Here is a 26,071-nt window from a genome sequence, read left to right on the forward strand (position 1 = left end):
TGATTTTTTGCTAAAAAAGCAAATGTCGAGTTGATGCAATGGAGGAGATTCGATACAAAATATAAGGGATTTAGAGATGAAGTGAGGAATATAAGGTTCGGGTTGAGTATAGATGGGATGAATCCTTTCGGCAACACGAGAAGTACTTATAGCACTTGGTCTATGACTCTGTGTATCTACAACCTTCCACCTTAGATGTGTATGAAGTGGAAGTACCTTATGATGCCTTTGTTGATTAGTGGGCCAAATCAACTAGGTAATGATATCGATGTGTAATTCAAACCATTGGTTGAAGATCTTCTTATACTATGGAAAGATGGCATACAGGTATGGGATGAGTACAGATGTGAGAATTTCACCCTACGCGTAATGCTATTCGTAACGATCTTAGATTGGCCTGTTCTTGGTAAGCTATCAGGGTAGACTGTAAAAATGGTACAATGGATGTGCTCAGTGCTTGGAGGAAATGGGTGGTGGCTGACAAATAGGCAGAAAATGATCTTAATTGGTCACCGTAGGTTCCTTCCTCCGGATCACCCATATCGCAAGAATAAAAAGAGCTTTTGATGGGATAGTGGAGTCTCATCAAGCTCCGAAGATTCGCACTAGAGAACAGGTATTTAAGATGGTAAACACACTTAGAAATGTACTTAGAAAGGGGAGACAGTACAAAAATCCCGACTGGGCAACATGCTCCTATTTGGAAAAATATATCAATATTTTGGTTGCTACCTTATTAGAAGTACCTTATGGTCCGACACGCAATCGACGTCATTCACATAGAGAAGAATGTGTTTGATAGCTTGATTGTTACCTTACTAGACATATCTGACAAAATAAAAGATACAATAAATACACGACTGTACCTAGAAGAAATGAATCTTAGGAAGGTCTTACATGAAAGCATATGCTTTCTGTTGCAATTAGAGGTATTCTGTCGGATAAGGTTCCAGACCCAATCATGAAGATGTGTTCGTTCTTCAATGCAATTTCACAAAAGGTCATTGATCCAAACAAACTAACAAAGCTGCAGGAAAACATGGTCCATACTATATGTCAGTTTGAGACTATTCTTTCTCCTATATTTTTTGATATAATGCCCCATCTAATTATTCACATTGTGGGTGAGATAAAGAGCCTTGGCCCCATGTTACTGTATCAGATGTATCCTTTCGAAAGGTTCATGGGGGTTCTGAAGAGATATATTCATAACCAAGGTCGTCCAGAAGGTTGCATTGCCCAAGGGTAAACTACGTAGGAGGTCATTGAGTTTTGCATTGACTACATGAAATTGAACGCAATTGGTATGCCTATATCTCGCTGTGAGGGGAGGCTAAAGGGGAAAGGGGCGATAGGTCATACTTCAATCCATATCAAAGATCATATTTTATTCACTCAAGCATATTTCATAGTTATACAACAATTACTTGTAGTGAACTCATATGTACATATGCACGGGAGCATGCTACAGTCCACAAATCTAACAAAGTCAGATGATTGGATCGCAAGAGAGCACAGAGATAATTTTGGTAATTAGTTATATAAACACATGTTGAAACTGCTGGCTAATAACCCGTCAACTATAATTCGCACATTCCAAGCATACAAGATTAACGACTATATATTTTATACGAGAGCACAAGATAACAAGAGTACTAACCAAAATAGCAGTATCTGTATTGATGTCATGACCGCGCTGGTAATAGGGAGACCTACTATGGATTCATAGAGGAGATTTGGAAGCTTGAATATGGCGAGTTGATGGTCCCTTTGTTTCTGTGCTAATGGGTTAGACGTTCAGGGGGAGTTAAGGTCTTCAAGTACGGTATATGACTATCGTTGACCTCAAACTCGTCAGATATAGAGAATAATCATTCTTACTTGCCAAGGATGTTACACAAGTCTTCTATGTGAAGGACCCAGACCCAACTAACAAGGAGGAGCGTCACGTGGTTCTTCAAGAAAAAAGAAATATTGTCGGTATTGAGAATGTTATCGACTAAAAAGACTATGAAAAATTCGACGACCTACCTCCTTTTGGAGAGAATGTAGAACTGCCTCTCATTGATGACATTGAGGAAGCTACCTACATACGCTGCAACCATGACGAAGCATTAATCATTTAATGAAAGCAGCTTTCATGTATTTACTGAAATTTGTATAAATTTAGGATAAGCTTTAATTTGTATTGAGGACTTGTATAGATGATGTAAGAATATGCTTTCATTTATATCGAGGGCATGTATGGAGTAATAATATGATTTAATTTATATTTAGGGCATGTATTAACTAAGAAGCTTAATTTTTTATTAATTGTACGCATTGCCTTATGTAACAAAATATATGTAATACACGCGATATTATAGGCTTATTAATGAAATAAAGATAATTTAGTGCACATTTCATGCAAACAAGTATTTTTATCATGTAGGCAACAGTAATACAAACTCAACAATTTTTTTTTCATATTTTCCCGAACTCTAATAATTTTTAATGAATTTTTCAAGTTTTTAGCCGAATTTAACAAAAGAACAATTATTGTTTTTTGTATTTCTTTATTATTAGTGCCCGTTCTAAGTAGTAACCGGCACTAATACATGCATCAGTGTCGGTTTTTACCTACAACTAGCTCTTATACTTGTATCAATGCCGGTTACTCCTCCGAACCTGCACTATTGCCTTATCAATATATAGCCAGCACTTAGCCACGTACTCGCTCGCTCCATTCAACCGCCTCCTCTGGGCTCACAAGTTTTAAAGCATCATCATGGATAGTGCTACTATCCCAACCTTCCTCGAGTTGATGGAACATAGAAAATAAACAGTTCAACTAACCCCGTCTCCTTGTCGTCCCTGTCTCCCTTCCTGATGCTGTGGTCCCTATCGCCGCCTACCTCCACGCCGCCGTCCCCGAGGATGCCATCCTATCCCGGTCGCCTTCGTCACCAAGGCTGGCACCCAGTCCCTGTTAGCGTTGTCCCCGAGGTCGCCGCCCCGTCCCCATCGTGTTCTTCAATTCTGGCCCGCCCCCATCTCTATCGAGGTTCACCACCCGCTCCTCCCTATCCATCACCTCCCCCTCCAGTTGGTAGATGATTGTAGTGATGTGTGATGATGCTCAATGATGAATAGAATTTCTGAGATTGGGCATTTTTTATTTGGGGGTATTGCAGCTCGATGATGAATAGAATTTCTGAGATTGCGCATTTTTGATGCAAAACAAGTGATGCTGAGATCGGGCATTTTTGGACATGTCATATTTCTAGTTGTTTGTTAAATCTGGTAGCCCCTGGAGATTGTGTTGATAGTACTCCCTGATCTATTCTTATACACCGAGGAACATGTGTTGTTGGAACTCTAGTGAGCTACTTCTTAATTTGATCCATGGTATAAGTATTGCTATGGTTGAGAGAGTGCTTGCCATTTTTTATACGGGATATTGCAGCTGATTTAGCCTTTAGCAACTGTCAGTACTTGTTTTGCATTCTTTTGCTCAGATTTTGTGCTCTCTCTCACTTGGGACAGTAGCAATATCCATGCTGATGCTTTAAAACTTGAGAATTTTTCCCATGTTCTAATTACTAGTTGACAAATTGCTGTTCTTTTGATGCTTTAAACATAATGAAAGATGTTTGTGCTTATGAAATGCTGTCACTTTCATGTAAGATCACGTTTAATAATAAATATGTGATGCCATGCTACTTTAATAATAAATATGAAATATTGTAACCTAATGGGTTGGAACCTTCATTTCTGGTACAAATTCTAATTATTTCATTGATATAATCACCTAACAATTTTCCAAGTTATTTTGTCCAATTCTGGTATTTCGCAAGGAAGCACCATACAGAAGTGCAGTATTAGTGTGTTTGAGCTACCTCATTTAATTTTTCATGTATTTGGTGAATTGTACTTGTATTTCAGTTAAGATGTCAAAATATGAATATATATGTGGCATGAAAATCATAACATGTACTCCCTCTGATTGCAAATATAGGTCGTTTTAGCCTCATCAACTATTCTCTAAATATAAGTCATTCTTGAACTTTTATGCACTTTTTTCTCTTCTGTTCCCTTCTTACCCTTGTTTAATAAATATTGCCACTCTCACAAATGAATAAGTTATCTTTTCCAATGCAGAATAAATAAAGGGCAACAAGGTCATTTGATCTACTTTCTTAATCCTTGTGCATAAGTCTAAAATGACCTACATTTGCAATCAGAGGGAGTATTTTAGAAATTTATGTATTTACAATTTCATGTAATTCAGAGCTTCATGTAATTAGAATTTCATGTATTTAGAATTTTTCATGTATTCAGTGAATTGTACATGTATTTCAGTTAAAATGTCATAACATGAATATATATTTGGCATGTAAATCATAGCATGTATTTTAGAAATTTTATGTATTTACAATTTCATCTAATTCAGAACTTCATGTAATTAGAGTTTCATGTATTTTAGATTTTTTATGTATTTACAATTTCATGTAACTCAGGACTTCATGTAATTAGAATTTCATGTTTTTAGAATTTTTATGTATTTAGTGAATCTTATATGTATTTCAGTTAAGATGTCATAATATGAATATATATATATATATATATATATATATATATATATATATTTGTCATGTTAATTATAACATGTATTTTAGAATTTTTTATGTATTTATAATTTCGTATAATTCAAGACTTCATGTAATTAGAATATCATGTTTTCAGAATTTTTATGTAGGAATGGCACGTACAAAATCGAATCGCCGTGCACAGCCCCGCCCGTCCCCCCTCCGATACAAGGCCCTTCCAAACGGGAGGTGGTAGCCTGAGTGCGTACCTCAACATGGATCAATTTGAGTTTGAGACATCTGTTGATGCTGCGTAGGGCAGAACCGTATATGATGCTTTGGAAGGTGAGATCGATCCTGATGCTGATGCTACGGAGGGTGAGACGTTCGAAGAAGAGAGGAGTGGCGAGGTCATAGCAGGATACCCAAGGGATGTTTCATCATCACGGAGGGAAAATCAGTCGGGGAGCCCACAAGACCTAAAGTTGTTCTGGGGCTGTTCAAGATAGCAATCTGTGTCTTGTGAGAGACCATGTTGCAGTCACATATAGAAGTTGGAGAGGCAAACGAGATGATAAATGAGTGGTTCCTAATAACATTAAGGAACTTATGTGGGGTAGGTTGGTGGCAAAGTTTCAATACCCTGAAGGATGCAACATAGCCAAAGCGAAGAGTTGTGCCATATCAACAATGGGCACCACGTTCAAGACTTTCAAGGGTAAGCTATGGAGAAATTATTATTTGAAGGGCCGGACACCGAAATGGGAGGGTTATCTTATGGTGAAACCATTGTGGAATGATTAAATAGAGTACATGCTATCAGAGGAAGCACAATAGCTAAGTGAGGAAAACAAGACCAATTCCCACAAGAACTTATACCCTTATAGAACTAGCTCGTGTGGGTATGTGAGGAAATACGATGAGTGGGAAGAGATGGAAGAACAAGTAACCTGCGATGGTATCACATCTACAACGGCCGACTAGATTGAGCAAGCGAAGCACTATCTGTACGACATAGAACAGGAAGTGACTCAAAGAATTGCAGATGCCCACACCCAGTCTTCCCAAGGCTCTTTCAGGCCAGAAAGGAAGAAAGATCAACTAACTTTGGCACTGCGAACCAAGGAACACCCAAGTCGCAGTAGAGGTAAGGATGTGGTACCTTGGAAAGAGGAATTCCCACAAGACACCAAAAATTACAGGAGTCAGAAGAGAACCAAAGCAAAATTGGCAGAGGTGTTGGCTTTAATATAACAAGAACTTATACAAGAGTGACAGGTGACAGACGCCAAAATCAAAGAAGCACTTCAGCAAGGAAACATGCAGCAGCAAGTCAAAGATAATGTTTTGAGCCCTGGTGGTCGTCAGAGCAGCTGCACGTCCGTGAGGTTTCCAAAATAAGAATTGGCACATTACCCTATGGATGACATCACAGAAAACAATGTGTGCAAACTTGTCGTGCCCACCTTGAACATTACCACCACAGTGGCTATGGGGCTGGTTGACCAATGCGTGGAAAGGGCTCTCTTCAATGATCTCTCAATACCACGGGGATACGCCAAGGTCCATGTGGACTTCGTACGAAGGTCATATCGTATGATTGACATGGATTGCCTTGGAGAGACGAGTTCCAACAGGCTCAGGCACAAGTGCTACATAGTGTTTGAAGAAGAGACAAACGAATTGTGTGATGTGGAGTCGGACCCACCACGGTCTCCGCCACCAAGAAGATCTCCAACTCCTCCCCCACAGAACTCGCCACCACTGCCATTAAGAGAGCCAACTCCTCCCCCTTGGAAGCCGCCAACACCGCCACCAAGAGAGCCAACTCCTCCCTTCGGAAGTCGCAGCACAGCCACCAAGAGAGCTAACTCCTCCCCCTCGAAAGTCGACATCACGTGAACAGTCTAAGAATTTGAGTTCATCTTAGAAATCGACATCATCCCAGAAGCAAAGGCCACCTAAGAAGGTGGCAGCACCTAAGAAGTTGCCTTATGAACAAACTTCAGAGGAAACCAGAGCGATAGTGGACGCCAGTGTTAAGAAATTCTTGTGAAAGCAAAAGCCTCAGAAGAAAATACCAATCTGTGAGGAAACACATAAGTTTTTCTTAAAAATGGAAAAACCTGTTAAGCCTAAGCGTAAATCAGACTACGAGCACATCAGTAGCAAGGAATACTTGAAGGAGTCTACAATCGAACAGATACTACAAGAACAGAATTTGGAAAGATTTTTTTGAAGAATAAAAAATGACAAGAGAGCAACTTCTAGATGAGTCCTTGGCACCAAAAGCAATCGAGAAATGAAAATTTAAGCTGGGCAAACTATTACTCGCGCCAGACGTATGGAAAAATCTAACATTTTAACTTCGGAAATTCCATGCGTAGTACATGAAGGAATCGATGCATGGTAAACAAATATTCGAGGCCAGATACAAGCATCGAGATTTTCTTCATGAGGACGGCACTATTTTTATATTATTCAAGAAAATATATCGAGTATACCAACGAGATGCCCTCGGCGTTTCTATCATGAGTTACTGGACTATGTAAGTGTCATATACGTATAATTCACAGTATGCATTTTTGTACCATTGGATTGAATAACTTATTTCTTGTGTAGAATGGAGGTACATAAATGCATGACAGAAGGCATATATCATGTGGGATTCATCAACCCACATAAAGTAAACCCGACAACGATCCAAAGCATACCAAAAGAAACTGAGGACTATGCATTGGAGTGCATTATGAAGCTACAATTGAAGAAATACATACATTTACCCTACCACTTTAGGTATGTGTTTCCCTCCATCAATGTTCTACTCTTTTTTAGCAATACAACGTTAGAAATTAGGACTAACTAATCTATGGTGACCTATGTGTAGTTTTCACTAGATCCTTGTGATCATCTAGCTAGACATTAGCAAGATTGTTGTCTTGGACTCACAAAATAATCCAAAAGAAATCTACCAACCCGTCATTGACTTGCTACACAGGTAAACTCGATCATTTCATTATTTCGATTGTAATCTTTGATTTAATTGAATCTAAGTCTACTTACGGTAATAATCACACACATACAAACTGTACACCTGATACATCAAGAAGAGTGTTAGATACCAGCCATACACAAAAAAATGGATAGTTTGATATGACTTTCCTTGTAAGAAGCAGGGCTCGGACAACAATTTATGTGCTTTTTATGTAATGGAATGCATGCACAGATTCACTGGAGACTCGTCGCTCCAGGTGAACGATGTTGAGGTAGGTGGCATATATTGATGACTAATTTTCAAGTCTGATACGTGTTCATAAGGACTGATTTCTTCAATTCTTGAAATTGCAGCTTCTCAAGCTGACCACAGATCGACTCTTGCCTATTGAAATCAACGCATTTAAAGAACAACTTGTCAAGTTCATCAATAACGAAGTCATCAGACCAACCAGCGAGTACCATGAACTTGACTGGTCAATCTCGTTTTCTTCATCTAACAAGCAAAGGTAGAGTTCAGACCCTTTGATTAGCAAGAAACCTTAAATTTCTTATCCTTTTTGTAACAAAACTTGATATGTATGCGGTGTATATATATTGTGATGAGACTTGATGTTTTATGACTTAAATTTATATGTGCTTATGTACAGCTGTGATAAAACTTGACGTCTCGTGAATTAAATTTATATGTGCATGTCTATAAATATACCATATATTATTGGTTGCAACAACCAAAATTTGAAAAGGGCAGGCAACACTATCACTACCGGTTGGTTTAACCAATTAGTAGTGATACTCCACATATCACTGTTGGTTGGTAAAACCAACTGGTAGTGATAGGTGGACTATCACTACTAGTTTTATCCATGAACCGACACTGATGCTAATTTTCAGTGACGGTTCTATGCTCGGCACTGATATTCTATGACTATTTTACCGAATAATCAGTGGCGGTTCAAAACCCGTCACTGATGATGATTTTGAACTACCACTGATAATGTGTTCTACTGTAGTGCTTGGACACACAAGGCTAAATAACTCGACTACACATGCCTGTTCATGCATGTTGAAACCAATGCAGCTCTATGCACTACATAAAAATAGACAAAGAAGACACGATTTAATGATAGGTCCTTCTTCTACCTATCACTCATGTAGTCTCGGATCGGGACCAGACTATGAACTATCACTGATGAAAGGTCATTAGTGACGGGTCATAAAGTTACCCATCACAAATGATATTAGTGGCCGGTCCTAACTACACCTATCACTAATGTATAACACATTAGTGACAGGTCTCCTGGCACCAGTCATAAGTGACGAGTCATGTTACGACCCATCACTTATCACCTAGCATTAGTGACAGGTTTCCCTAGGCCAGTCATTAGTGACAACCCGTCACTAATGACTCAGCTTTGTTATTAGAGCTGGCTAGCTATTGCACACCCAACAGCTACAGAGCGAGGTCTTGGCGTCAACTTCTAGCAATTATCTTCGGTTCCGCTAGAGACTCTCTAATATCTTATTGATTTGAAGTTTGAATTGTTGCTAGGCCTTTAAAAGTTTGCATCTCCCCCTTTCCTCCTCTAACCCCTATTTTTGTAGATTTTTGTGCTTTGAGTTGTAATCAACCATTTTTCATCTTTATCTAAAATCTTAGTACAAGTGAGTTGTATTTATATTAAATTTGATACTAGGCTTGCCCGATCTATCACGAGATGCCACAGATCTAATGTAATTTTATGGATTTTTTAATCACATGCTTAAGCACATAATTAAAGTAATTATTAATGAAGAATAAATGTTTTACATTGTAGATGGAAAACATAAATTAGATGTACCTTAAGACACAGACTTGTCTGGATTACCTGAGTGGGGTCAAGTATTTCAATAGTACTATGTTGGCGGATATGAAAGATTAGGGTAAAACGACAATGTATTGTTCGTACAACAATTGCAGGAATGATAAGAAGTCTCCAAAACTAGATAATATCTATACACACTCGGTCATGCGTGGATGTAAAGAGAATTATACATGTTGGAACAAACATGAGGAGGAAGGCCTTAACAAAGGAGAGATTCCATGCTGGCAATGTGGAGCAAGAACTTATACCCAGTGATATGGATTACGATATCAGGGATGAGGATATATGAGGTTTCAATGATAACGATCTTATGGATTTTGTGGAGAATGTGGACCAGATGGTGTGGGATATCGAGCGACACGGCGAGTATAATAATGGTGAGTTTGCTAAGTTCTAAGAATTTGTGCGAGATTCTAAGGCGTCCCTTTATCCTCACTGTAAGAAGAAGTACACACGGTTATTTGGGGACCTAAAGCTTCTACAACTGAAGGCTACCCATGGTTAGACTGATAAGAGTTTTCAAGTATTGCTGGATCTACTAAGGGACACGCTACTGGAGGAGAACTTGGTGCCCGAGAGCGTCTACGATGCAAAGAAGATAATTTATTCTTTATTACTAGAAATAGAAAAAATAAATACATATAAACAAGATTGTATCTTGTTTCATAAAGAGTATGCAGAGCTGGATCAATACCCCATTTGTGGAACCCATCGATATAAGCGTAGAAATGACGGTGGTGACAGTGATGGAGGCAAGAAAAGTAAAGGGCTTCCTAGAAAGGTGGTATGGTATTTTCCTATAATTCCTCGTCTGAAGCGATTGTTTGTCAACAAAAATGAGGTGTAATTGGTGCGTTGGCATAAGGAGAGCCGTAAGAACGACACAATGGTACGACACTTGGCGGATTCTGCTGAGTGGCGAATCATTGATTCCATATTTGGTTAGTTCGCTGAAGAATTGAGAAATATTATGTTTGCTATGAACACAAATAGTATGAATCCATTCGGCAACATAAGTACCTCACATAACACCTGGCATGTTGTATTGTTGATCTACACCTTCACCTTGGCTTTGTAAACAGTGAAAATACATTATGTTATGTCTGGCTTAGTTTACATATTTAACTTTTCTAACATTCTAATATTTCCTAATCGATCTCTCTTTATACAAGGCTTTTGATAAGTAACTTCGAGCTGATCCTGACTACAACACAAAAGATGGCCACAGACTGACATACAAGACATACACGATAAAATGCTACTAAACAGATTACCAAATGCTATATATTATTGTTTTTTTTTCTTTTGATCTAACAGTAATTTTTTCTTTTCCACAATGCTACTAATAACCATCGGGTAACACCTGTGGATTCTATGTTGCATACAACATGCTCCTAATCACGATCCGAGCAAATAATATCAAATCCCCTAATGTAAGTTCAATACAAGATTATTTATAACTAACTTCAGTAATAATTTAATTCTATGATAACATGATATTGGTTATAAGTCAAATTATGCAAGATTACGAGGCTTATTTTTACGACGGTGGTGCACTCCAAAGATTCAACAATGGATCGTCGAGCTCATAATGTCTGAAGTCATCAACCCACACGGCGAGTTCTACTGTAGAACCCTAGGCCGTGAAGTCTTATGTAATATGGAGTGATTATGACTTTATAACTTGTAATTTTGTGATAAATTGATTGGAACTTTGTACCATTTGCGATTTTATGATGAAGTGAGTTCTTATATAAGTGTGTTTGCCGATATGATTATGAATGTATTGATGTTGTTTGCATGGAGAAGACAGCTGTCAAATCTTGACTATGCACAAGGATACAGCCAGAAAACAGAAGAAACCTACAGGGGATGAGGTCATCAATGACGAGTGAAGACCATTACTCGTTACTTATGACCTACATATAAGTGACAGTTAATCTCGTCACCTGTCACTGATGTGTTTCTTCTCATCATATGGGAGACACACATCGGTGACAGATGAAGATCATTAACCATCACTTATGACCAACACATAAGTGACAAGTAACCTTTTCACCCGTCACTTAAGTGAATACATAAATGAGGGGTAATCCTATAACCCGTTACTGATGTGTTTCTGCCCAACACATAGGAGACGCATCTCAGTGATATGTCACTATTTTGACACATTAGTGACGGGTCATAATTCACCACTAGTGATCTCTTATTAGTGACACGTTCAGTGTGATAGGTACATTACCTGTCACTGATGTACTTTTTTCATGTAGTGGTGGTAAGATTATCTCCAACAAGTTCGAATTTGACGTAATTATATGTTGCTTAATGCTTAGTGTTGTGCTTTGTTACTAGATTGAGTGGTTCTTCTGATCGTATTTTGTTTCCAAAAACCTTTTTACTTCCCTCAAATCTCTTTTTTTGTTTACGTGAAACGGCAGGAGCACGGCCCTTTATTAAGCTTATAGGAGGAAAAAAAATACAGTTTAGTCCCGCAACAGGATGGCCATTTGGAAAATTGAATTACAATATCGTGCTATTAGAAAAAGAACTACTCAATCAACAGACGGATAAGCCATCAGTATCATCTCCCGGCGGCAGTCGAGGCAACCCTCGCTCCCGGAACGCCAGTTCACTTATAGTTACATCATTGCTTTCGCCCTGTAAAATATACGTCGGTTGCCCTCTTTCCAAACATTCCACCGGACATATAGGATAACCCTGCATTCTGCTCCGATGCTCTCTCGGCGTTCGCCCCATGATGCTGTGGAGCAAGCCAGCAGCTCCTTCGTTCGTATGCTGTGTGCTCATGTCCGCTAGGTTCATCCATGAGCTGATTCTGTTGAGCACTGCTCTTGCAAAGCTGCATTTGTTCAAAAGGTGGTCAGGTGTGATAGATGTGACGAAAATATATTAGATGTCCACTCTGATGATATTTTCGGTGGTTATATCTAATTAATATCTTTTATTTCTCTCAACACATTTCTTAAAAGATTCTATTTCTAATTTCTCATACTTGTAATGATAACTCTCTAAAAATTTTCTTTACTCACATTAGCTTCATCTACTTAGACCATCTCCAGTAGCTATCTCAAATTTTTATTCTTAAAAATACTATTACAGCATCTCATATCACTATTATAACCTCTCTTATTTTTTCATCTCCAGCAGCTACCCTATTTCCTACCTTCTACTTCTTTTTTTTTCTTTCTGGTCCAGCAGTGAGTCTATGTGAACAGTGTTGCTACAGCATTGCTACAGAACCCGACGGTGTTCTTCGCTACAGTGTTACAGGCGCTACAGTAACTCCGCATATACAGCTCCACTCTCTCCGCAACACTGTAGCACTGTGCACCAATCTGCTGAGGTACTACAGTACTACTACAGTAAACACTGTATCATCCGAATTTGTAAATTTGAAAGTTATGCTGGAGTTGGCCTTACAGTTATAGATCTTAAGATACATTGGTATCAGGACAAAATTTATGACTTTTGGTTCAGCTTTGCCCTCCCAAATGGGAGTGATTGTAGTTTAAAAAATGGGAGTGATTGAAAGGTCTGTACGAACCAAAGAATTAATTGCACTTTATAGGCCGACCTTGCCGTGTACTGACACCGTTCGGGGTCCATCTCCATATCAGTTCGTCTTATCTGTCCGGCGCACGGTGACCTTCCAGCATCATTTCCCACAGCTCCGCCAACTCTGCCACTTGCTCACCATTACTGATCATTCCGACTGCTCTAATTCTATGTGTCGACTTCTTCAGGAAACCCTTTCGAATCAGGCGTGATTTAATAGTTTTGGGTCCTCAACAGTTCTTACATAACCAAATCATCAGCTCACGACATACCGTATATCCATTCTCTGTTCATACATAAATTGTCAATTATCAATTTAATTAATTTTTAACTAAATATGGTGTATAATTTACAAAAATTGAATCCAAATAAGATGGAAAGTAAATTTCTCATCCAATACCTATCAAGAATTATACCTATATTCAAATGGATCTCTTTCATCCATAAAAAGTTATAACTAAATTACTAACTACCTTGACATATATATTGACCTAAATTTAAATTTCTCATTCATGAAGCTTCTTAGATCTCATCGATATCTAATGAATTAAAACTCAACTTGGAGCAAGATTTGAGGTCTCAACATGAAATGACTGCTATATTCAAGTGGATCTCTTCCATGGAACAAAAATTATATCTAAATTTCAAGTCCTAGAGCAAACTAACCATAAATCCAAGGCAAACTAGCATGAATCTAGAGTAAACTAATCATGAATCTAGATCTAAACTAAGTAATCAATAAGCTAGTAGATCACTTACGTTAATCCTCCCCCACCTCATGCTCCAAAATCTGCTCCTATAGTATTCTCTTATAGTACAATGAAGGAGTGCCCTGAATAGCCACTATTCAGACCGTAACTACTCTGTGTGAACATTGATTGCTCGGGGAAACCAACTGAGAAAAAGATGTTATCCTAATTGGTTGAGCGCAATAACCAGCTGTGATAATAACTTTTCAACGAATTGGGATAATCTAAAGGCCCGTGGAACAAAAAATTGACTGGAATAACTGTATTCACATGCAGTTTCTAATGGCCGATTTTAAACCGACTGCAATTTTAATTTTTGTAGTAGTGAATTATTATTGTGTAGTGCCACAGCTACTGTCCAGTTACTTCCTCAACTCTTCCAAATGTTCAGAAACACCTTCAGTTATAAATCCGTTCACCTCTCATGTTCTCCATTATCAGTGCCAGTGTAAATCACCACGTCGTCCAAAATCCAGGGTTTATTCACATAGTGTCTACATGGACAAGTTCACATTGGGTGGCACAAATACAGAAAAGCTGCCTTGAGGAAGAACTTAAATATTCATTTTCCAGTATCGTGAATGCAGTGTTTGGATGGTGGATCACATAGAAGTGACGATTGTTTCACTAGATATACAAAGGATTATTGTTTTGAAATAGAAAGAAGTTCATTTTACTCCCTCAAAGAATAGGCGTAGTCCGTATAACCCCCTAAAATATAAAATCATTCAGTTTACTCTCCCAAAGTTTCAATACCGGATCACTTTACCCCCTCATCCAGTTTCAACAGTGGTTTTCTGATTTTTAATTAGGTAATTTTATATTTAGATCCCTAAACTTTTTTATTTTAAAAAAAGCCCTTGTTTTTACATCTACCCCATTATAGTTCTATTTATTTACATATAAGTCTCTAAAATTTTATAAATAAGCCCCTAGATCTTTTCTATTTTTACTAAATAGTCCCTACCTTTTTACAAAAGACCCCTGTAACTTCAAACCTTTATAGTTTTTTCATACGAGCTCTGTTTTAGGCGATTCTTGCACTCACACGATCATAGCAACGAGTACTTTCTGTTAGTAGACTTTTTATAGTGCTTTGCTACTATTTGGTGTACTATTCTTAGTTATTTGTGTTTTCACTTTTGTTGGTTGGTTCTACGAGTAGACGATTACGTTCAGAAGCAGTACAAAAATCTCTAGGAGTAGGAGTTCAAGATAATAGAGTAGCATCCAAGCAAGTGTTTTTGATCATATGACCCCATTATAGGAAAGTGTGTCTTTTATTTCGACTGCATGCTTGTCAATATGAATCTCGTATTTACGGTTATGGGTACGGCTTGGAAAATTAACTAGATGTCCTCCTTACTCTGTACGTATCAGTTGACTGTTGAGTGGCACAAGAGGGGTCTCACAGGACCAACTGACAAAAGAGAAAATATAAATAACTAAGAACAGTACATCAAACAGTAGCAAAGTTCTATAAAAAGCATGCTAACAGAAAGTACTCGTTGCTACGATCGCGTGAGCGCAACAATCACGTAAAACGGAGCTCGTATGAAAAAGTTATAAATGTTTGAAGTTAAAGTGGTCTTTCCGTAAAAAGGCAATGGCTATTTAGTAAAAATAGAAAAGGTCTATGAGCTTATTTGTAAAATTTAGGGACTTATATGTAAATAAATAAAATTATAATGGGTAAATGTAAAAAAACAAGGGCTTTTTTATGAAAATAGAAAAGTTTAGGGATCTAAATGCAAAATTACTTAATTAAAAATCAGAAAACCGCTGTTGAAACCGTCTGAGTGGGTAAAGTGATCCGGTATTAAAACTTTAGAGGAGTAAACTGAACGGTTTTATACTTTAGGGGATTATCCGAACTACGCCAATTCTCGTGCCTACGTCGCGCCCACTTTTTGTTGCACAGAACAAAAGACTTAAAAAAATTAGGTTCATCAATTTTGGATATCTCAATACTTATTTATGAATTTATTAATATTTAACACATTCACTTAATTATAGGGAAAACAGTAGTACTTTCATGCATGTATATAATTTTAAGATACAGACAACAGTAATATGAACCTAACAAATTTTCTTTCATATTTTTTTAGTTTTAGATATTTTTCTTTGTATTTTAGATTATTTCAATCGATTTATCATCGTAACTAATATTCCTTTCGATATTTTTCTAAAATTTCTTAAAAATTAAAATTATATTATATGTATAAATATATATACATATATATGTACATATACATATATATATATATACATATATGTATATGTAAATGTATCTATATATCTATACATAGCAACTAGAACGAATTCTTAGCGCTTTAATATATTTATAGATTTGTAGTAGCTCTTTTGGGGTGAACGGGCATCCGGAGCAGGTATGGACGGAGATCTTTGCTAGCTACGGGTGATGCGTAGGGGCACAATATTCTCCCTAAAAATATACTCCATACAATTTTAAATATACGATGTTTTGATTAAAATCTGGTTAATTTTTTAAAACTTTGGTCATCAATAGCTTCTAAAATATTTATTTTGAAAATCTAAAAATATAATATTATAAAAGTATTTTTTTAAGACAAATCTACATGTGTGATTTTTATGTTTACAAGGTAAATATTTTAGAAGTTATTGACGGTCAAAGTTTTAAAAGTTTGATCGAGTTTTGATCAAAATGTCATATTTTTAAAACTGGAGGGAGTAGTACATCAGAATGAATAATGCTTCGAACGAATTTTACCTTTTCTATCAGCAATATTTTGAAGTTTAGTTTATTCTAAAAATATTAAATAAATATAACTATCTCCAACATAGACGTAATACTAGTTTACTGTTTTTTTTCTCAAGTTTACTTGTAGACTACATCAATATAGTAGAGGAATATTTGGTTTAAGGAACCGATGGCCCAATATATAAACTTCCCCATTTTTCAATACTTATCATGTTTAATCAAACATATATATCAAGTAGTATCAATTTTAAATAAAAAATAATAAAAATATCTTTAGAAACTAACTTAAATATTCTAAAATCTACCATAAGTGGATGGTAAGAGATGCTATTTTATAAGAATAAAATTAAAAACTTTGTTTTAAAAACCATGAAGTGACAAGTATTTGAAAATAAATAAAATAGTTAAAATTAATAAGTATTGAAAAACGGAGAGAGTATTTAACTCTAAAGCTAAACCTGTTTGGAATGCAAGAAATCTTCTCTGCTAAATAAAATATTTTCTAGAAAGATCGTATGGAATTCTGTCTTTCCATGAGGCCCTAAGCCTCTGGTTTTTGTTAACGAATGTAGCGAGTTGATGCATCCATCCTCACCTCACCCCTCTTGTATCCCACCAAACTTTTGATGTGACCACCGTCGAAGAGGTGGCCTGTCGAGAGTCCAACTAAACGGGTCATAAAAGAAAGGGACACATGGAACATATCGTGCTCACAACAGTACGTGTTGCTGAAAAACTTGACAGCCTAGCCTAAATTTGTCTAAGCTAGCTGCTGTTTCCAATGCAAGCTGCCGTTTCCTATTCGTTTGTCGATCTTGACGCTACGGTACGGATAAGCCTGATGCAAATTCCAACATGTACCTCTTGTCCGGATAGTGCCATTTTCATGCATTTTTATCTATATTATCCCTGCATGGACTTTTTCGCCGCAAGTCGACGTTCAGTTCATCAGAGGCTAAGCGTGGAACCAGGTACGTTGTTTCCTGAAACTGTCCAAGTGCCGCCTCGACGGCCGTGCTTGGTAGCCCGGTGACCTTCAACCTGACCCAAGGGCCGGGTTTGAGCCAGGACGATGTGATGCTGTTTGGTTTGGACGACCTAGCAGGTTCTATGGTGGTGGGTGCATGTTGTCTGATTTGCTGCATCAAGACATGAGATGCACGGCATTGAGATGGGAAAAAAGTGTGACATACTGTGTGCATTTTTGTCTATATATGCTTTGGTAGCCCTTAATTTACTTCATTGAGCTTTAAACTACTTTTATATATACGTATATTTCATTATACGCCCTAACATTTTCTAATACACAATTAGCTAGGCCTGACTGTTTTTTCCATACAAGCACTAGACACTGAATAAAAAAGATGTCGCATCTTATATCAACGTTAACTTTGGGCAGGCATGCAACCAAACACGCCCTGCATATATGTTCCATCCAAGCAGTCTATGTTGATTTGCATCTTGATAGGCCTGGGCGCGAGATGCAGTTTTATGAACTCCTGTATTATAACTAATTTTTATTGGGTTCTCTATTTCTCATTGAAATTCTAGAAAATCTACATATGTTAATATCACTGAACTTTCAACCCAAACCACTTATTTTATTCATCAGTTCTACAGGAGATATATGCTAACATGACGGCACTCTGCTCGTGACCTGGAGTGACGTGACGGCACTCTCGCAGCATTAGATAGGCCAATGCTCAAGAGCACAACGAAGGCAAGAGCTACTAGCTTCCTTTCCATTGCCACTTGAAAAGATGATAGATGCTGGGATGAAAGTACTAGCTAGGTTGCATGCATATTTATAGGAGAGTTTGAGGCGAGCTTACAGCTAGCTTTCGTTTGGCAAGCATGTGTAACAAGATACACTGCCGGGGGAGGTGGTGGTGGTCAGGGTGGAGGTGGCGGTGGCGGAGGGGTCAAAGGTGGGGCTGCCGGATCAGGTTATGGATCTGGGTATGGTTTTGGTCATGGCCAAGGTGGTGGAGCCTCTGCTGGAGGTTACGGCCAAGGAGGAGGTGGTGGCGGCGGTCATGGGCAGGGTGAATTAGGAAATGGGTTTGGTTATGGATCAGGGTACGGTTCAGGGTATGGTCAGGGTGGTGGAGCTTCTGGAGGAGGCTTTGGGAAAGGTGGTGGCGGTGGAGGTGGTGAAGGACATGGTGACAGCAGTCATTCTGGCTATGGATCAGGACAAGGATCTGGTTATGGTCAAGGTAGTGGAACTTATGGTGGAGGCTATGGGAAAGGTGGTGGCAGTGGTGGCGGTGGAGGACAAGGTGGTGAAGATGGTCATGGCTACGGATCTGGCCATGGATCTGGTTATGGTCAAGGCGGTGGTGCTTCGGATGGAGGCTATGGACAAGGTGGAGGAGGCGGTGGCGGTGGCGGTGGCCAAGGTGCCAGTTCAGCCAATGGCTCAGGTTATGGATCGGGGTATGGTAGTGGCTCTAGTGGAATGCCATAGAGCCCAATCCTAAAAGAATATGTAATAATAGAACCCGTTGTTTATTTACATGTCGCAACGAATAATCACTAAGCCTTAAGATGCTTTAAGATGTCACACTCTATACTTGTTAACGGGTGTCCTGTTCAATGTTTGTAATTTGTGAGCTGATGTGCATGTTGTACATTTTGGTATGTGCAAATGAAAATAAGAACCATGCCTTTTGTTTTTAGTCATGACATCGTGTGGCATCCTTGTATGTGTGTTTGTCTCCTACAATAAGAACAATGTTACTTTGAGAGAACGTCTGAGCTGAATTCAGCGTTCAGGTGCAGTTGAGCTACAAAGGCACTTGGATACAAACAGAGTTAGAACATTTGCCAACTGTTTGAAAAAGAAACAACCCAGATTGATTTGTGTGCGTCCGCTTTCCTACTACAGGAGTCAAAATTTGCTAGCAATGGTGTCTTACACCTCTCACGGAGATAACGGACGACAAACATTGAAATAACAATTAAATAGATTGATGAATCTCAAATACAAATGAAAGTCTCGTTGCAAGACAATGAGCTAGCAATGGTGTACGTACCAACTCTTCTTATAAAAAGGTTCCAAACGAGAATTTCAGTTGTCAAATACTAATGTTTTCTTTTAAAAATATGTTACAAGTGAAACTCTCATTTGTTGGATTTATTCTATTAGAACATACGGCAATTTGGTTGCAGAAACCAGACTCCATCTTTGCCTGCACTGCCATTTTGCACAGGATGTCTGGACTTGTGTTCGGCTGGAGAACAGATCAATATCAACCAGAGCGTCAATCCGTTAGTTTCCAATCCATAGCACAATGGTGGGAGGCCCCCGTAAAGGACACATCGAAAGAGCATCGCCACAAATCGTTATAAACATCATGTGGAATGTGTGGAAAGAGTGAAACGGACTGATTTTTCAAAACAAAAGCATGACGGTGCACAAAGTCGCGGTCCATGCTATGCTAAGGAGTTGATCAAAGGAGAGAGGCCTTAACGATGCACTAGTTCTCCTTGTTTGCCAGTTGTTTTTTCCTCTTTTGTGTCCTAGCCAGTGTTTGCTAGTATGGCCAGTATGCTCCACTCTATATCCATTTTTTTTCCTTCTTAATTGAACGGCTGAGCTGGCTCCTGCCATTTCTATTAAAACAAAGTTGCGATAGGACCTGTCGACCGTATCATCATTTGTACAAAATTTCCAACAAAAATGAGTGCCCATACCTTTTCTCTATCTAGGTAAAAAAATATTGAAATTTCCAACAAAAAATATTGAAATTCATGAATCATAGGTCAATACAGTTGTTTTTAGATGGATACAACAATTTTTTAGCATTGGACTATTTAAATCCCTTTTGTTTCGAAAATGTAGAGTGGGCAATCCATGAAAATAATTAAAGAACTTTACTCATGTTTGCAACAATTGGAGAAATCAAATCCGAATTTGCCAGTTTAAAACAAAACTATGTAATTCTAAATCAAAATTGGGTAAACTGTTTGTACAATTAACTTTTAATTATCCTCTTGTTTCCACCTGCCTAATTACTCGACATTGTCCTGAGGTCAGACAATAATATATCAAATAAATCAGTAGAGCAAGAAAGAGTTAGCGAAGATGGTTTATTCATGAGGCCCAAGAAGATGGTGGTCAATACTCAGATTCTGGAAACCACCCAAAGCACGAGGTGTTAATGGTTTGGGGCTGCCGCAACGACAGATCAGATAGAAGATGACTACAAAAATGGGTGCGGCGTTGCCGTGCCGCTTTCTTCGGCACACTGGCCCGCATCAAGGTAATTGATTTTAGCTGGAAAGGAACTTCATAGTTTTTACTCAATTCTCATATATAACGCTTCAATTAAGTGGATAACAATGTTTAACATTAAAAGTAAAATAATACAGTTTTTGTCAGAAAGGGTAAGCACCTCCAAAAATCAATCATTACCCAGAGGCTACTGTCACCTATCGTCATGCGCCGGCTAGTGAACTGCTGGATGTGTACACTGTGTGTACATCCAATGTTGGATGATGACGGCAAAGAAAGCAACATAATGAAGGTTTTCACCAAACATTAAATGCACAATGTGGTTCCTTTCAATAAAGTCCCTGACGACGACCCTCTATACACACCTATTAGTATTATATTTTCTTAATATTCATAATTATTATTAATTATTAATGCTAACATTGATGATATTAGTCTTGACAATATTCATGTATAGTGTGAAATCAATAGAAAAGCCGAGAAATCAGACATAAATAGATCCTACACGAAGACAGTCATTTTGACTTCCGCATCTGCAGCACTGTGGGGACCACCACTTTTGATCAAGTGACGGCCATAATCGGCTTGACATCACCGACACCTCACTTTCCAACATCACACCTGCTGTCACTGACAACTTCTCGCTCAAGGTGGCCAGCGAAGACATTCGTCAATGGAATAAGGTCCGCAACCCCCATCATCGCCTTCTTCCTCGGATGACCTTGTGAGTCATCACCTGCATTGATGACAACAATGTCAATGATAAGGAGGTTCGCTGGCTCTTTTGTATGCTCTACGTCCACGCTACCATCAACCCGATGGAGTTCATCATCGAGCATTGGATCCGCCATGCTCACATTACGGGGTGAGTTGGCATGGATCCTTACATGTGCATCATTGCATGCGCCGTCTCTGGCTTCTCCATTCATGGCGTCAACTACATTCCAACCCGGATCATTGACGAGTCAATGACCAAGGGCCACTACATGTCCGGAACTGCAAAGAAGGGCTACTACATCAGCGACACAGAGAAGAAACTCCCTTGCCCTGAGCTCAGCCTCTTCATTGATGTCAAGGAGAACAATGTTCTCGAGGGCTAGTAGATCGAGTGCACCAAGTACAAGAAGCAGGTGCACGGGTCCTCTTCCTCAGCAGCAATAGAGACAAAGTCTCTACCACAATGGGCTCCATCCAATAAGGGGTTGGGATGGGTGGGAGCTTCCAATGCCACAGCTTGACTTCAACCTAGTGACTGCTTTTAGAGGACCGCTATAGTACAACAAACCCTGCTTCAGTTCGTGCCTCCACCACAGTACCAGCCAAGTTCGGTGCCATACCACGTGTACATGCCACCAGGACCACCGCACCTACCTGAGGATCCATAGCTGCAAATGCAATACTTGTACCGGTTAGCAAATAGGAACATCGACTTGGCAGGCACCATGACTGCCACTGCAGCAGAGTTTGAGTAGAATACTATGGACATGCAAACCACAATGGAAGAGCTTACTGCAAGGATGAATCATCAGTTCTTCACCCAGATATGGGGGCCTCCACCACTAGGCTTCCAGTAGGCACCAACACGTGCAAAATAATCGGCCTCAGTAACTAGTATTTCACTCCTGTCATTTATTTTATCTTTGAGGTTATATATCTGGAGCTTTGTTTTGGAGAAATGATTTATGTTGCTATTGTTATTTCATATGCATTATTCTTGACATATAAATATCGTTCTATTAAAAATGTGAAAAAAATATGAACATAGTAACACTGTTTCTAGTATCTAAAATGACTAAGTGGTGGTGTTTGTTGCTAGATTATGTGACTATGACCCCATAATTCTCTTATGATATATTGTGTCATTGCCTTAATCCTGAAAATAAAAACTCTAAAATGAAAAAATACAGGATGCTTTGAAAAAATATGGCACAACTTTATTTGTCTCTATATTACTCGAAATAAATGAGTTCTTGCCTTATTCACATGCACCAGAGCCATAATACAATCAAGTTGATTGTAAATCAGTGTTAATTTGGTGAGTTGGGTTAAGATTGTATTATGTTGGTAGGAAACCCTTAGCTGGTCATTCCTTTTGTGTATCATTCACTTGTTTGCTAGAGTTTTTATCTATACATTGCCTATTTACACTAGATTGGTGCAAACTTCACTGGATATGCCCCCTGAAAGCCAAATATCTCTTATGTGTTACACATCTTGTCCACAACCTATTGATATGATTTCTCATCAAGCCATTGCATTTCTATAATGGTCAAAATTCAGAAGATGACGCAATCAAGAATTAGTCAGCACGGCTTCTTCAAAAGACTATATGATCGAGGACGAGCAAAATTTAAGTATGGAATCATCATGATCACTCCTACATGCTGACTAATAATGGAGAACTTTCAAGACTATCTGATCTATGTGGAAACTTCAAAGAGGAAATAAAGAAAAAAATGGTTATAAATGCAAATGAGGATTTTCAGAGCTATGAAGATAAAATTCAAGGAGCAAGCCCGCAATCGAAGGAAGAAATGAGAAAAAAGACCATCAAGCTTTTGAATAGTGTAATTGTTTGGCTGAAACTCATATCTTTCCAACCATGTGCAATCCGATAACGAGGACTTCATCTGTGCCTTGGGATCAACCTTTTCCATTTGGATATGTCCACTTTTTAAAAGTGTGTATTCTCCCCTCTCGTATCATTGTGTTTCTAATGGCCTTTTTGACGAGCTTTCCATTAAATCAAGTAGAAATATATATTAGCTTGATAATATTCTGAGTTAAAGGTGAGATGACTGTTTACTTGGATAGTGTGCAAGAAGCTTTATTCCTTGGTATGGAAGAGATAAGAATTTTTGGAAAACCTTTATCTGTAAATCTTAATTGAAGAGTAATTTACTTCGGGAGATGGGTGCATATCAGTTGTCTAAGTATATTTTTATGGTCGGTTCTAAGTTTATATCTACCCCCCACATTGTTTAAAGGTCTTAGAACAGGTGTATAAATCTTGAAATTTGGAAATTATAAAGTAGAATGGATATATGTATGTTCTTGATGAATGCAGGTGGATGACATGATTGCAATGCTGATATTCTATTGAGAGAATTTCGGTACTTGGATTTGCTCAGGGCACAGTGGTGGGCCTAGCATTTTCAAATTGGGTGTACATAATTAAAAAAATTTGTTTGATAACCATAAATATTAAACAATGACAAAATCCATTATGATGTCAAAGAAATATGTGAAAGATATCAATTATGATGCACCGGATGTCCAGATCACAAACTCCTCAGATAATTGCCTTATTGGCCATGTATTATGACCTCTGAAAAGGTAGCAAGCTCTGTTTTAATTTTCTCCCTATCTGCCTCACCTTCTTCTACGGCCAATTGGTCATCACCCCAAGCACCTCTTTCTTTAATCTTTATCTTCATATTCTTATCTGTTGTCGGTTGGAATATGAATAATGTGAAACTGTAGCATTAGCACATAGAAGGATTTGGACAATGTCCACGATGATGACCATTGTTGCAGTTGTAGCAAACTAGCAAAGCATCTCTAGTTGTGGATTATTGGGCATAACACTATAACAGTGAGAATACATATTTAATTTAAGGGGACGAAAACCAAACCTTCAGAGCAGCCACCTTCCTCCACCAAGGACATCGCGCCCATTGCATCTCTCGCGCCCAGCAGCCCAGTTCTGCACGCGTGCGCCGATCTACTCACACACCGTGAAGCTCTGCGAATGTCCTGCTAGCACTCCTCCGCGCCGCGCGAAACACTCGAATGTCTGCCGCCGACCAATTCCATTTTCCCTTCCGAGTGCGCCCCCTCTCCCTCAATCGCGTAGGAGCTGGCGCCGAGTAAGAGAGCTCCGTCGCCCGAGCCTACCTGCGCCGAGCGAAGCCGCGCCGGTGTGTGCATCCCCGCCGGCGCGTCGCTCAGCCGCGTGCCACGCCTCCTCGTGAAATTGACCAGGATACCGGCTCGGCTAGCGCCTCCACATCGTCGCACCCCGCCTCGCTAGTGCTCGCATCGCCGCCGCTAGGCGTGGTGCCTTCGCCCTCCATCTCGACTCGTGCGTGCTTGCTTTCGGCCGTTTGGGGCTACAGTTGAAGTGGCCTGGTCATTTGGGGCTTCGGGCGTCTGTTCTGTTAGGCCGTGGAAGTAGCTTTGGACGTAGTTGGGCTTTGGACGTAGCTGGCCTGGCAGGCCGCTGGGCATTGGATTGGTCGATTGGGCCACCGGGACGGTGGGGCAGCTGGGCCGCTGATATATACTAAATTTTTTTAAAAATTTTTGGTGTACATCCATACACCCATGACCCAACGTGGGTCCATTTCTATTAGGGTAGATGAAAGTTTAAACATGGGAGAGTTTGATGACGCTTAATATACACACCTATTAGTGTCATGTTCTCTTAATATATTGCTGATTATTTGTCCTTATTATTAATTATTAATGCTAACATGACAATGCTAAATATCCTAAAATATTTCTAGGGTATTACAATCATTGCCCATCTATGATGTCTTATGCAATCTGGACCCGACACGTGTCCTGGAGGGGTCCACATCAAGCCCTCCATCGGGGCTACTAGTGCTCCCCTTCTGATTATCCCTTGGTTAGGTTCTGGCTAACTCACAGGCTCCTCCTCAGATGAGCCTTTGCTATATCACCGAAGGTCCTTGCGCCGCCTCCCTTTGGCCTCTAGGCTTCGTTGTACCCTTCATCCTTCGGGCCTCACCACGTCCCTTTATCCTTTGTTCCTCGCCTCCAGGCTTCGTCCCTTGGGCTTCTCTACCGCTTCCGCTCTTTGGTTCTCATGTTCTGGATACGTTGTACCTTCTTGAGCCTAACCCCTGCAGAGTATAAAGGGAACATCTCTGCCTTGACGTTAGCCTCGCTACTTTGCCTTTTGGATTGACTGTTGTGGCCGAAGGCAGTGAACAGGGACCCACATGGTACTACTCCCCTAACATGCCTTCAACTTTAACTTTATTTATCTAGACTAGTTTAAGCTAGTTTAGACGATCTAATTAGACCGCAAGGCTCTAATTAGATCAGGGTTCATGGAACTACTGCCATCAAAGTATGCTAAGATGGTGATTATATCTTATGCTTTTTGAAGTATCAATAGCTTTTATATTTAAGATCTGCAATCTTGTGTTGCTTTTCGGTCCTAATTATCATGTGTGTTATTTATCCTTCATCTTTTCTCAAGCTCATATTCAACGAACTAGCGTGATAGTTAACGTGTGAGCTAAACTAGGTAAACTAGCTACACATTGATCATTCTCAAGCTCATATTCAACAAACAGCTAATGGTA

This window comes from Phragmites australis, chromosome 23 (assembly GCF_958298935.1).
Source record: "Phragmites australis chromosome 23, lpPhrAust1.1, whole genome shotgun sequence".
Classification (NCBI taxonomy): Eukaryota; Viridiplantae; Streptophyta; class Magnoliopsida; order Poales; family Poaceae; genus Phragmites; species Phragmites australis.